This window comes from Vanessa cardui, chromosome 30 (genome assembly GCF_905220365.1).
Source record: "Vanessa cardui chromosome 30, ilVanCard2.1, whole genome shotgun sequence".
Classification (NCBI taxonomy): domain Eukaryota; kingdom Metazoa; phylum Arthropoda; class Insecta; order Lepidoptera; family Nymphalidae; genus Vanessa; species Vanessa cardui.
In genome coordinates, this window is record NC_061152.1 from 241,941 (window position 1) to 257,222 (window position 15,282).

The following is a 15,282-nucleotide window of genomic DNA, read 5'->3' on the forward strand; positions in this document are numbered from 1 at the left end:
ATTACTCAATACAAGATATGTATGGACTTATTCGTTGATTTATTTACAAAAATTTAATTGTATTCTATTATACTATGTAACTAAGTTTCAAGAATCTACTTTACGAACCGGAAGTAGCTTTACATGTAACTCAACACTGCAACGTGACAATTCAAAGCTGCTTTCGTAAGCCTTAAAAAAAAGTAAAGTAACAGCCTGTAAATTACCCACTGCTGGGCTAAAGCCTCCTCTTCCATTAAGGAGAGGATATGGAACATAGTTTGTGGAATGCAGATGTGAAAGAATTCCGATGAAATTAGACACATGGAGGTTTCTTCACGATGTTTTCCTTCACCGCCAAGCACGAGATGAATTATAAACACAAATTAAGCACATATATATGGTGGTGCTTGCCTGGTTTCGAACCCGAAATCATCTATTAAGATGCACGCGTTCAAACCACTGGGCCATCTTAGCTCTTCATAGGCCTTGAATAAACAATATTTTGATTTAGTTGATATTTTACAATATTCTACAATAAAAATCAGCAGACATTTTCAACCGACTTCCAAAAGGAGGAGGTTATCAATTCGTCTGTATTTTTTTTTTTTTTTTTTTTTTTTTTTTTTTTTTTTTTTTTTTTTTTTTTTTTATGTTTGTTACCTCATAACTTTTCACAGGGTGGACCGATTTTGATAATTTTTTTTTTGTTTGAAAGGTAGTGCTTCCCGTGGGGTCCCATTTTTTTTATTTTTTTTTCCGATGATGGTATCCATGTGAAAACGACATAAGTCTTAAATTTGCATTATGTATATGCGCGACAAATAGGTGAATAACTGAAAATCACGTTAACCAATTTTGATAATTCTTTTTTTACTATAAAATATATACTTCAAGGGTAATTTGATGAAAGTTTGGTAAGGTTCTGAGCACAGGATCCATGACAAAGTAACGGAACGGAAGCGAACGGAACAATTCTGAGGAGCACGTTAGCGATACTCGGTCGAATCTTTTATTTATAGGTTATTTGGATATTTGAGTCACCTTCCGTAATGTGGTTATGTTTATGTAATTATCATAGTCGAATATTATAATCAACTAGCTACCCACCCCGGCTTCGCACGGGTGCAATACTGATACTAAATATACTACAGAATTTGTTTATATACGACATCACATCGCAAACTTCTAAAATTATCAGTGTTTCTTTACTATATTGTTCATGTATTATATACACAAACCTTCCCCTTGAATCACACTATCTTTTAAAAAAAACCGCATCAAAATCCGTTGCGTAGATTTAAAGATATAGGGACAGAGAAAGCGACTTTATTTTATACTATGTAGTGATGGAACTCCTATACGGCTCGCAGTTAGGGTGCGATATGGGGCAGAATTTCTTACTATATTTAATCAAATTTTGTGCATGTGATGTGATGTCATATGATGTACGAAATATAGTTGGTCTTTTTCAAAGTTTTTTTGCTGAGTTCGATTACAGCTCTTTCGAGGGATCCTTGTAGTTTACGCCGCGAGACGTATTAAATCCGCATTTTCGAAAGTCTATTTTTGCTTTATTCGCAAGTTTCCTTTGAAATTGTCCTCGAAGTAGTTTCTGACTCATATAAACGGAACGCTTAATCTATCCATATTAAAAAAAATAGTTAGTCAACATCAGCTTCACTTAAAATCAAAAAATAAATAAAATTTTAACAAAAAGAAAAACCGACTTCAAACAAAACACTATTTTAAAACAAATGAATATGCACGAAAAAGTAATAAAAATAATTGTGTATTCAACATATTTTTTAGAGTCTTCCTAAGTTAAATGAAATGAAAAATATTAGACTACTTAAAAGTCGATTAACGATTATATCATGTAGTTATAATTATTGTTATATTTGGAGTCGGTGTCAGCCAATAAAACCCTACAGTATATCTATCAAAAAACAATACGAGAATACTTTAACAAATATGTTTTTTACAAATTACCTTTCACACAATAATATACTGGATCAATCAAGGGGCTCGTATCGCTTCTTTCTTTTGATTGTTGGGACAAGGGCACCGTGGCTGACACCGGCTCCAAATATACCAATAACTATAACTACATGATATAATCGTTAATCGACTTTTAAGTAGTCTAATATTTTTCATTTCATTTAACTTAGGAAGACTCTAAAAAATATGTTGAATACACAATTATTTTTATTACTTTTTCGTGCATATTCATTTGTTTTAAAATAGTGTTTTGTTTGAAGTCGGTTTTTCTTTTTGTTAAAATTTTATTTATTAACTCTGCCGTTTCGTAAATTCAAATCGTTTATAAAAAAATACATGGTCAAAAAGGCATATTATTCGATACAAGATTCTGTGGATGATAAAAAAGCGTGGAATCAATACCTGTTGACTTCCAGGCAGGATACATTACATACATACATTGTATTTAACTAATACGATTGTATTATTTAAATGTTGAAAAAGATTAACTACTGAGTTTATTGCCGGTACTTCTCGGTAGAATCTACTTTCCGAACCGGTGGTAGCTTCACTTAATTGTTAAACGACGATTCGAAAGTGCTTGTAAAAGCTCACTCGAATAAAGTTTATTTCGATTTTGATTCAATTCGTTTAGTGCAATTTTATACTAAATATAAGATAGGGGAGTTTAAAAGATAAACAGATCTTCGTAATATTACTTGGTGGTAGGGCTTTGTGCAAGCCCGTCTGGGTAGGTACCACCCACTCATCAGTTATTCTACCGCCAAATAACAGTACTCAGTATTGTTGTGTTCCGGTTTGAAGGGTGAGTGAGCCAGTGTAACTGCAGGCACAATGGACGTAACATCTTAGTTCCCAAGGTTGGTGGCGCATTGACGATGTAAGGAATAGTTAATATTTCTTACAGCGTCATTGTCTATGGTATGATGGTGACCACTTACCATCAGGTGGCCCATATGTTCGTCCGCCAACCAATAACATAAAAAAAAATATCATTCAAGAGACGACTAAGATTTCCCAAAGAGGACGTATCGTTACCAAAATCAGAATTTCAGCGTGACAAGCAAGGAAAATTTACAACAGCAAGTTAACCCGTTAGCCGCTCCTCGAGGAGTCCCCAGTGTGAAAAATCCTCGACTTCCCGAAGCGTTGCTGCTAATGCTCGTAACGTAAAGTTCACAGTACTGTCGAGGACCACACTACACGCTGCATGCAGTAACTTCGCTGCAAGTTATAGGAGGTAGCGTTTTTATAATAATTTATAAGACCTATAGTACGACCCCACTTACTCGTACATGTAAGATCGGCAAATATTGTAAAACCGATCATATCCGAATTGAGTACGCCATCCCAAATTATCAATATCTATTTCTTATTTGAATGTGATCTTTACCCAAACGTAGTAACTTGTAATATCATACGACCAATATATTCGTCAATTTGACGCGTCGATTTACACGCACTCGGGTCGAACTGACGCGGGAATCTATAGCGACGAATAGCGTCGAATGGCGCGATAGGGCGCTGTTTCTATCGGTTGTGAATCGGCTTAATCGGTTTTATTGAATTTGCCAATGCTATATCTAAGTTGTGTCGTACTATAAGTTGTTGTTGTTGGATTTGCAAATGACCCATGCCATTGTGATTGTGAAAAACTAGCAGTGCAAACTAGTTAGTGTTACAGCCGAAGTTGCTCCTTAATACAACAGCTTTCTGTGAGTAACATTTCCGGTGAATATGGTCCAACCGTTGCAGTAGGCGGAACAAACAGAAAGACAGACAAAAAATATGATAGACAAACTTTACAAAGATACACTCAATCCTATCCTACTAATATTATAAATGCGCAAAATTTGTGAGGATGGGTGTACGTTTATTCCATTTTAGTTTATTAGTTTTCTAAATCGTCTCTGGTCTGGGAGTTTGTACCGTCGTTACTTCTGATTTTCCACAACACAAGTGCTTCAGCTACATTGGGGTCAGAGTAATGTATGTGGTGTTGTCCAATATTAATTTAAATACAAAAGAATCTATCACAGCACTTTTCCACTTAGTCCACGCGACACAGTCGAGTCGACAGTCTGACCCAGGCAGAATTCGACAGATGCATCTCGCCTACATAATTGAGACCGGAGCATTAGTGCCAAGTTGTTCTAAAATTCTCTTTTATGGCCTTTATTTGGCAAATGTCGTGACGCTCTCTTGACCTACATTTACGTCGCGTTTAAGACAAGCTCAAGTTCGACTTAGTAAAATATATTGTAGATTATTAAAATAAATATATAAATAAATAAATAAATATGAGACAACATCACATACATTACTCTGATCCCAATGTAAGTAGCTAAAGCACTTGTGTTATGGAAAATCAGAAGTAACGACGGTACCACAAACACCCAGACCCAAGACAGCATAGAAAACCAATGGTAATCTACATCGACTCGGCCGGGAATCGAACCCGGGACCTCAGAGTGGCATACCCATGAAAACCGGTGTATACACCACTCGACCACGGAGGGCGTCAATTTTTAAATAATTGTATTTAACTAACATGACTTTGTATTTTTAAATGTTGAAAAAGAGTAACTACTGTGTTTCTTGCCGGTTATTCTCGGTAGAATCTACTTTCCGAACCGGTGTTAGCTTCACTTAATTGTAAAATGACGTTTCAAAAGTGCTTGTAAAAGCCTACTTGAATAAAGTTTATTTGATTTGATTTGACTTAATCCGGCCCTGGGTGAAAGTCATTCTGAGCTGTTTTGTGTATGCTATATATACATAGATTTGTAATTAACTGTCCTTTAGTGCAGACTATAACGCAATTTCCGATCCACGTGCCCTATCGAGGAACTAATGGCTAGACTCGTGGAAAGGTCAAAACTCAATCACGGGCGGAGAAAAATTCAATTAAGCACTGGAGGCATTAGACATTTGTATTAGCACTAGCTACCCGCCCCGGCTTCGCACGCAAAGCTCGTACTACATATACTACAGAATGTCTATAAATTGTATTTATTTACATCACAATAGAAAACTTATCAAATTATAGGGTTTTCTGGAAGGCAGTCTGGGTAGGTACCATCCACTCATCAGATATTCTACCGCCAAATAGCAGCACTCAGTATTGTTGTGTTCCGGTTTGAAGGGTAAGTGAGCCAGTGTAACTACAGGCACAAGGGGCGTAACATCTCAGTTCCCAAGGTCGGTGGCACATTGACGATGTAAGGAATAGTTAATGTTTCCTACAGCTCCATTGTCTATAGTCGATGGTGACCACTTACCATCAGGTGGCTCATATGCTCGTACAATAACAATACTGAGTACTGTTGTTTAGCGGTGGAATATCTGATGAGTAGGTGGTACCTACCCAGGCGGGCTTGCACAAAGCCCTACCACCAATTATATCGCGTGAAATCGCTGTCACACGTTATTTATTTAACTTTTCCCGTATTATGATTAGATATAACAAATATACAGACGTCTGTGTACACGCCATATTGCATCTTTGACCTTCATTCGACGCTCTGATCGATAGGCTTATTACCTAATCAGTACGTAATAAAAATGAAACCGTGGAGTGATGCCGTAATACAAAGAGGTATTTTTAAAAGCATCTGTACTTAGAAAAAGGGATCTATAATATTTTCTATACATATGATAAAATTGGAGTGTCTGTTTGTAATATTTAAACAGCCCTTTTTTACACAATGCATATGCGTACACGGTACATATACCAAAATAACATTTTTCACAATTTTTGTCTTTCGTCCGGCTAATCTCTAGAACGACTAGACCGATTTTGATTAACTGAAAGAGTAACTACGTTGTTCCTTGACGGTACTTCTCGGTAGAATCTACATTCCGAACCGGTGGTAGCTTCACTTAATTGTTAATTGACGATTCAAAAGTGCTTGTAAAAGCCTACTTGAATAAAGTATAATTTGATTTGATTAATTACACAGCTAAAGCTTCTTCATTAATCACTTCATACATTAATAAAAGCCACATCAAAATCGTTTCAGTAATAACTTATCGCGTTAAAATAGACAGATGGGGGACACTTTGTTTTATTATACGTAGTGATATATTATATCTTTCAACAAAATCTGCCACAGATAACTAATAATAACTCATAGAAAACCTACAAGTCTAGAATAACGACCTCAGACCACAGACAGATAGAATTACATTGTTTTTTTTTACACGTCTGTGCAAGGATTGTAAAGTATACAGCCTAACAGATTATACTTTACATTGAACAGTTTAGTAATAAAAAAAAAATTAACTAAAATAAAAACAGACTTCAAACAAAACACTATCTTAAAACAAATAAATATGCACTAAAAAGTAATAAAAATAATTGCTTATTCAACTTATTTTAGAGTCCTCCTAAGTAAAGTGTATTGAAAAATATTAGACTACTTAAAAGTCGCTTTACGATTATGTAACGTAGTTATAGTTATTGTTATATTTGGAGCCGGTGTCAGCCGTCCACCTAGTAAAAACTTATGAGGAGAAAAGAACAAAGATAAAAAAAAATAACAAAGAAAAATACAGACGAATTGATAACATCCTCCTTTTTTAAGTCGGTTGAAAACATCCATATTAGGTAAAGGTATATTATTAAATACAAGCTTATATAGACCAAAAAAAAACATAGAATTAATACCTGTTGACTTTTAAGCAGGATATATTACATCCATATGTAATTGTATTTAACTAACATGACTGTATTTTTAAATGTCGAAAAAGACTAACTACTGAGTTTTTTACCGGTTTACAATCCGAACCGGTGGTAGCTTTACTTAATTGTAAAATGACGATTCAATCGTGCTTGTGAAAGCCTACTTGAATAAAGTATATTTTGATTTTGGTCAGCAATCAAAAAGATAAGGGCCAGTAATATACCAATTGTGTATTCATTATAATAAATAATAGTTCATATATGTGTACATAGACATACACACACTATCACACACGCGCACACACACACACGCGCACACACACACACACACACGCACACCACCGCAAACATACAAAAATCAAAACTCAAATTCAGAATATCGACCATCATACAAAATTTGAAATTCGAATCGCCTCTGATTGGTTGACACACGGACAATACAAAGCACAAACTCATTATATACTATGTGCAATACATACATATATGTATTCCACATCCTGTCCACACCCCACCCTCAACTCATTGATGTCAATACAATTGAATAGAATTCTGCGTGAGTCATGAGTTATTAACTTAATTTGAACTTATATGCAACTTGAAACTAAATACTTTTCTTAACATATCGCTTAGTAACATTCTGTAAATAACCTTTTGAGGAAGAGCCGTTCTTGCCTGGTTTAGAAAAATATGTATATATATATGTGTAACTTGAATTTACTTAAGTTTATACAGTAAGTAAAACATATACAAAATTTACTTGGTGGTAGGGCTTTGTGCAAGCCCGTCTGGGTAGGTACCACCCATTCATCAGTTATTCTAACGTCAAACAACAGTACTCAGTATTGTTGTGTTCCGGTTTGAAGGGTGAGTGAGCCAGTGTAACTGCAGGCAAAAGGGACATAATATATTAGTTCCCAAGGTTGGTGGCACATTGCACATTTCATTATAAACAGCAGATAACCAATACCCCTACAAAGAATTTTAAGGGTGGTAGCTTCACTTAATATATGTAGTTAATTAAATGGTGAGCCTTATCAGCACAATATCGTACATAACAAATCAAGACTGCGTTGATTGATCATAATTTTAACAACTAATTATTACCCTGTAACAGATTTATATTGTAAATGCAAATTCATAAGCGTTAATGGCAAAATGTCTCAAGATCGTTCCTGAAACCTTATCATAGTCCCAACTGCTAACAACAGCAATAAGCTTTTTGGAAGGTCCTTAATTTATTTACAATACTATCAATCTTTATTTAAAAAATAAGTATTGCTCTTTAGAATCCTTATTGAGGAAGGCAATTTCGTTGAGTCTATATATTTGAATAGCCTGAGCGTCTCTAATTATTTCACGCTGAATGTACTTTAGGAAGCTGTTGAGAATTTCAACTGCTCGTCCATTATTTACCCATAACATTCACCAATATGGAAACCATGATCTCTATCATGTTACAACTTTTGTGCGTGTATACCGACAGCCTCACTGGCTTAGAGGCTAGATATATGTCACAGATACCGAGATCAAATCTCTGTTCGGACCGATACAATGTTATTAGGTGTTTCAGTAACAACCCAGAGTCTGGAATTGTGTATACACCCTAGTCTGGGACTGACCATAGTCATTAGTCCTGCAACTGCTGTATTTCCAGTCGGATCAGACTTGCTGTCACATAGAAATATAACAGTGAGATAAATTGCACCTATTTAAGCACAGAATCGTTCACTGTAGTTCCTTCGTACTTGGCTGGTCCCCCTCAATCAAGATTGGTTTGGACAACATAAACATCTTACATCCTAGTAACTCTACACTAGACACACAAGTTAGTTCTTAATAAAGCCCTTAAGACAGCAAAATCTATACATATAATATAAATTGGAGTGTCTGTTTGTAATATTAAAATAGCTCTTTTTTTACTCAATGCATATGTATGTATACACGGTACATATACCAAAATAACATTTGTTACAATTTTTGTCTCTCTGTCTGGACTGATTTTGACGAGACATGATACAACATCACATACATTACTCTGATCCCAATGTAAGTAGCTAAAGCACTTGTGTTATGGAAAATCAGAAGTAACAATGGTACAAACACCCAGACCCAAGACAAGATAGAAAACTAATTATAATCTACATCGGCTCATCCGGGAATCGAACCCAGGACCTCGGAGTGGCCCATGAAAACCGGTGTACACACCACTTGACCACGGTCGTCATCGTCACATTCACTGGCAGATAACTGATATAATAGGGAGTAACTTAGGCTACAATTTTCTTTTTTGTTAAATTCAAACGCGTACAAGGTCGCGGGTACAGCTTGTATGCAATACTGTACTGCATTATGCACAAAATGACCTGATTCTTTAAATTGAATCTTATTATTCTTTATAAGACATTGTTAGTAATCCCTATCATACAGTTCAGACCAATTAAATTCGTCATTATTTAATCAAATGTATTGAGATGATCCCACAGATAAAAACTACTCTTAATGTTCAAGAAAAAAAATAACGCTACTATTTTGAAATTTGAATTCCTTTATTACGTTATATCGTTAATAAATCCACGTCGAATCGTTAATTGCAATTTTATGTTGATTGTGAAATGATTGGAGCTAAGATGCATTTTTTATTTGCCTCGTCGACTAAGAAAAGCATCCGGTTTCCTTATGAGTATATAAATAATGTTTCAACAATAAACACTGTTATTGTCAGTGGAAGATCTCTTAAGACGATTAAACTTTCACTACGATAACTGATTTACGGATCGCGTTTAGAAAATATTTCACATATAGTTTCAGTAGTTAATAATAAATGTCTTAATTTAATTAATTTATATAAAACGTAATTCAATTTGCTGAATAAACGTCAAATATCCCACAGATTTCATCAAAAACCGATCGCAGTTAAACTTACTGGTCTAACCTTTCTCCGATCACAGAATCAGAAACAAATTCGGACTCCGAAAAAAAAAAAATAAACACAGTGACGTCACTAATTCACTCAAGTAGGTCGTTGCAGCAAGAAGTTCGTATATGGAACACGGTACGAACTTTTTCACTCACAGATAACACGACACAGCACAGCGAGGAGGTTTTACATTAATATTAGAAAGTTTATTGAATGTATTAAACGGCGATATCGACAGTTGTGTGCGCGTTTATTTATATTTTATGTGACGTTTCAGTCAGCGACTGCGCCGGACGTCGCGCGCCGCGGAATGCCGAATGGCGCAGTTTCGCTGTGTTGCCAGGTAATTTTCTCAACTTGCACATTATAAAAAAAAAATACGTTCTGCTTATGAGAGTTTAATTTTTACATAATTCTGTCGTATTTGTTAGTATAGTAGACACAATTTTATCAATAAACTAAACTGTAAAAAATGTGATATTAAAAAATATTAAAAAAATATTGGCTATTACCTAGTACCTGGGCAAAGTTAAAAATAATGGAAAGACTTGATCGGTCTTATTTAGCTTTTCGCGGATAAATAGAATAATAAAACAAAATTCCCATAACTGAATAAACAGTAATATTATAAAGCCAAATTTGTCTTACTTGCAACCTCCATTTCACCTTCCATGACTGATATATGTTTGTAAATCTTAAAATAGTTAAAACAATATCTATTTGCTTTCAGAGAATTAATTTAATTATTAACCGTAAATCGGGTACATTTTATACGATGGCAACATTCATTAATGTCATCTTACCTTGCTTTTATATTCAGGGTGCAACTAAGGTTTTTGAACTCGTGTGAAACTCGCCCGAAATATAACTGTTAATGTGTTACAAAAAAAATGATTTAAGTTCAGTATGGCGTTTTTCATAACGATATATTAAAGAGTTAGATTGGCATTTGTCAATTATAATACAATTAAACGTATAGGACATCGAATTTGAGTTGTACAAAGCTTAAACTTATATAACTTTTTTTTCAACCTATTTTACCCCTGTTGTTTTACTGTTAGCGAATGTCTATAAAGAACCTAACTGCCTTTCAAATTTGTAGGTGTTATAGCTTCTGGGATTTCATTGACTTAATTTAATTAATTTAGATATGCCTGTATGTATACGCAGGGGCGGATTTACAAATCTGCCGCTAGTGGGCTAGTAGGCTTAAATTTTTTCCACCTCTACTTTTTTTTGCAACATTTATGATTTGTGTTCTATCGTCCTCATTACATCAGTTTTCCCGTTATTAGTATGATTATAAACTAGGTGATATTTCTGTCAGTCACTAGATTATTTTTCCAACACGCTATGTAGTGACGAGTATACGGATTACGGACGTAATGTGTATACATAATTCTAAGTTTTTAATTTCTGCAAGATAATAACAAATTTGGGCTAAATTAAATCTCTAAATCTGTCGCGCTAGGCTCCAGCCTACTTAGCCTATTGGTAAATCCGCCACTGCATGTAGGTAATAGCTTAACTGCAAATATATTACATATATACAAAAAAACACAATCACATTGCGCTAACAAAATTTCAGGAGATACATCAAGCCATCAACAGCCATACATCAACCAGACTCACACTAATTAGCTGTTAGAGTTATTATTTTTTTACACATTGTTTAACTATAATTAATTGGCTATTTTCAGAATATGTTGTAATGTAATATTTTAATTTTTAACGATTAATGCTGGCCGATTGTCTGTTACTGGCCGGTAAGGAAAACAAATGTCATAAGAATCGAATGCCGCCAATGTTTGGATATAATATGGATCAATTCTTGAATAATGAAAAGGATAGCCTAGATTTAAAACATAAAATACCTAGATGTATAATTTGAAACACTGATTAATGTGAAACCAACGTTAACAAAATACGGACGAATTGATAACCTCCTCCTTTTTGAAGTCGGTTGAAAATAAATCTGAATTCAAGAAGAATATTGTTTCAAAATAAATTTGATTTAAAGAATAATATTGTTTGTTTATAACCCATGACCGTCCCAAGACTAGTCTATGGCCTAACCAAAAATCAAAAAACCAAAAATCAAAATAAACTTTATTCAAGTAGGCTTTTATAAGCACTTTTGAATCGTTATTTTACAATTAAGTGAAGCTACCACCGGTTCGGAAAGTAGATTCTACCGAAAAGATTCTACTCTACGTCTACACTAACTTGTATCTTTGGTATTGCGGTCTTATACGCTAATCATATCGAGTTGATGTCACAAGTTGTAGCGAGTATACTCGTATTGCGAGTTCGACACATAGTACGAACTCACTTAACAGGGCTGCCTACGCACCGAGTTTTTGAATAAATCATTATTATGAAGTAAGGTACAAAATTTTCTAAGACATTTTTATACAAAATTCTATCCTATAATTAATATTATAGAGTTGAAAGAGATCGCTGCGTGGTTAGAACGCGTGCTTCTTAACCGATGATTGCGGGTTCAAACCCAGGCAGGCACCGCTGATTCATGTGCTTAATTTGACTTTATAATTTGAATTCATCTCGTGCTCAGCGGTGAAGGAAACCATCGTGAGGAAGCCTGCATGTGTCTAATTTTATCGGAATTGGCCACATGCGCATTCCACCAACCCTCATTGGAATATGTTCCAAACCCTCTCCTTAATGGAAGAGGAGGCCTTATCCCAGCAGTGGGAAATTTACGGGCTGTTACTTTACTCTACTTTACTAACATTATAAATATGAATGTTTATTAATTACATATCTGATCATTAAGTATAGTAGAAAAGACTTATGATACCTTACAACTGCCTCCAACCTTTCACTCGTGTACTAAGGCAAACAATATATATCTTTCTATTTTTTTAATGCCATAGGTTAGTGCAACGTATGGTGGGCCACCAGATGGTAAGTGGTCACCATCGCTCATAGAAAAAACTGTAATAAATAATACTTGTTTCCTGCCTGGAAGTCAGCAAGTATTAGTTCCATGCTTTTGTATCGTCTGTATAATCTTGTATCGAATAAAATGCCTTCTTTACTAATGTATTTATTACAAATGATTCGAAATTACGAAACGGCAAAGTTACTATATACATATAATCAAATTTGAGTGTCTGTTTGTATTATTAAAACAGCTCTTTTTACTCAACGCATATGTATACACGGTACATATACCAAAATATAATTTATTACAATATTTGTCTGTCTGTCTGTTTGTTCCGGCTAATCTCTGGAACGGCTGGACCGATTTTGACGGGACTTTCACTGGCAGATAACCGATATAATAAGGAGTAACTTAGGTTATAATAATATATATTTTTTGTTATATTCAAACGCGTACAAGGTCACTGGCACAGCTAGTTATTTATAACACCTAATCATAATTTTAAACTACAGATAAACAATTAAATATAAAACGACAACGCAGTACAACCCTACAAAGAGAAAACTGGCCACACCATATACGAAAATAAACCAAAATGGCGGACGAGCGCCGAGAAAAAAATCACTTCCGCGCCATTATTGATGCCGCCATTAATCAAACGGACAAATGATGAAACTTTTAATTGCTTATAATTAAAATAAACACAAACCGGTGTAAATATAATGCAACGTGCATTAGGAACCATTCGGTAGGCTATTTGGCTGGTTTTTAAAATCCATTTTATATTATTTAGTAGAGGTCAAGGAACCCAGTAAAAGTTGATTTTAAAAATTCCATATTTAAATAGCGCGCGAAAACGCTACTTGGACAATATGGGGCTGCAATGGGGTCGGTGACGTTACTTGCCTGTATTTTAATCTGTGGTACATATAGTAGGCAAACAAGGTTTACAAGCAAGTGACTTCATTATACGCCCGGCCAATCAGGAGCGTTCTGTGTCACGTGACAAACGTTTAATAAATTGCATTTTTGTTTATGGATTTTTGAATAAATTAAGTATTATTTTCAACTTTTGTTTATAAGTAACCATTTTTAAATACTTAATTTTTCGCATTGTCAAATAGCCTATTATTGCGTATAGTAAATATACCACAGAATTCGTTCATTTACGACATCACATTAGAAACTTCACTCTATCTATTAAAAAAAGCCGCATCAAGATCCGTTGCGTAGCGACTTTGTTTTATACTATGTAATTAAGACTATATTAGCTAGTTTTGGATTTTTAGTGAGTGTCTTGCCAGATCTTCTTAACGAACGCGGCGGTAGCTTCACTTAATATATATTATATAATTCCTGTTGTATTCCAAGCAGGATATATTAATTTAAATAATTGTATTAACTAACATGACTTTGTAAAAAGAGCTTGTCTAATTGAAAAAAGCCAACTTGAATAAAGTATATTTAAATTTATAATTCGAACCCTTTCTTGTTTCCTTATTGGTTAAACACACACACAAAATTTGTCGTGCGTTTTAAAAAAAGAAAAAAGAAAAAGAAGCGTCCTATGAAAACAAAACGGTTTAATTAAAACCGCATCGAATTAAAACCTCTATAGTTCGTTAACGCACGATAATAAAAAAAAAAAGAAATAGGTCACGCAAGAACAATACATCGAAAATTACACCTTATCCTAGACGCCATTAAAAATATTATTCTATGAGCTTGACATTTGACGATATCCAAATAAAAATCAACTTTAAATCTTTAAAAATAGGGATGAATTTCCTTTGAGCTCATTATTACGCAATGTATGGTCCGCCATTGCATTTCGACATTTGGCGGGAATGTTGACAAGATTGTAAAACAGACGGCGCGTAATGTAACTTGTCTCTGGATTACATTGTTGCTGAATTAGGGCAATTAGTGATGCATTTAACATTAATAGTATATTGGATTTATTTTCATCGCCGTCGCATATAATTTAAGAATTTTTTAACTAAGTTCGAAAATATATTTTTTTGTATTAACTGCGCAAATTGGGTATCAGCTTTAACTTTTTTTTATGGTATAGGTTGGCGGACGAGCATATGGGTCACCTGATGGTAAATGGTCACCATCACCCATTGACAATGACGCTGTAAGAAATATTAACTATTCCTCACATCGTCAATGTGCCACCAACCTTGGGAACTAAGATGTTATGTCCCTTGTGTCTGTAATCACACTGGCTCACTCGCCCTTCAAACCGGAACACAACAATACTGAGTACTGTTGTTTGGCGGTAGAATAACTGATGAGTGGGTGGTACCTACCGAGACGGGCTTGCACAAAGCCCTGCCACCAAGTGAACGAATGGGTAGTTTTTTTACTCGAGGTAAGGAAATGTATGTAGCATGTAAATCAAATTTATCTATTCTAAAAAATTTTAATTTCTTTAAAACTCCGAGATGGCCCAGAGGTTAGAACGTAAGCACCACTGAGCTGAGGATTAAAAGTACTTTGACTCTTCAACATACATAGTCAATGCGTTAATAGTTAGTCTAGAATTATAAGTGAAATTGACATATGTCTTATGTATGTACCTTATATTCCGAACCGGTGGTAGATTTTCGACAATCAATAAGAAAGTGTAAACACTTCTATTTTGAATAAAGGTTTTTGACTTTGATTATAATAAATGTGTACCTCAATTTACTTATAAATATTGGCATTAAGTAAATATATACAAATTAAATATAATCACTCTCTAAACATGACCACGAGGAACGGTGACAGGAATGCTAGCAGCAT

General features: G+C 34.6%; 1 protein-coding gene across 6 annotated transcripts in view; it reads right to left on the bottom strand.

The window, feature by feature from the left end:
- Nucleotides 1-15,282, bottom strand: part of LOC124542253 — a 44,972-nt gene that overhangs the window by 23,984 nt on the left and 5,706 nt on the right. Inside the window, exon 1 of one of the 6 annotated variants that reach the window (XM_047120205.1) lies at nucleotides 9,737-9,913. The exons of 1 other annotated variant lie outside the window; for it this stretch is intronic. The gene's annotated coding sequence lies outside the window, so the exon portion shown is untranslated. Of the gene's footprint in view, nucleotides 1-9,587; nucleotides 9,914-15,282 lie in introns of those variants that run through there. 4 more of the 6 variants (XM_047120206.1, XM_047120204.1, XM_047120203.1 and 1 more) reach the window with 4 other exon arrangements.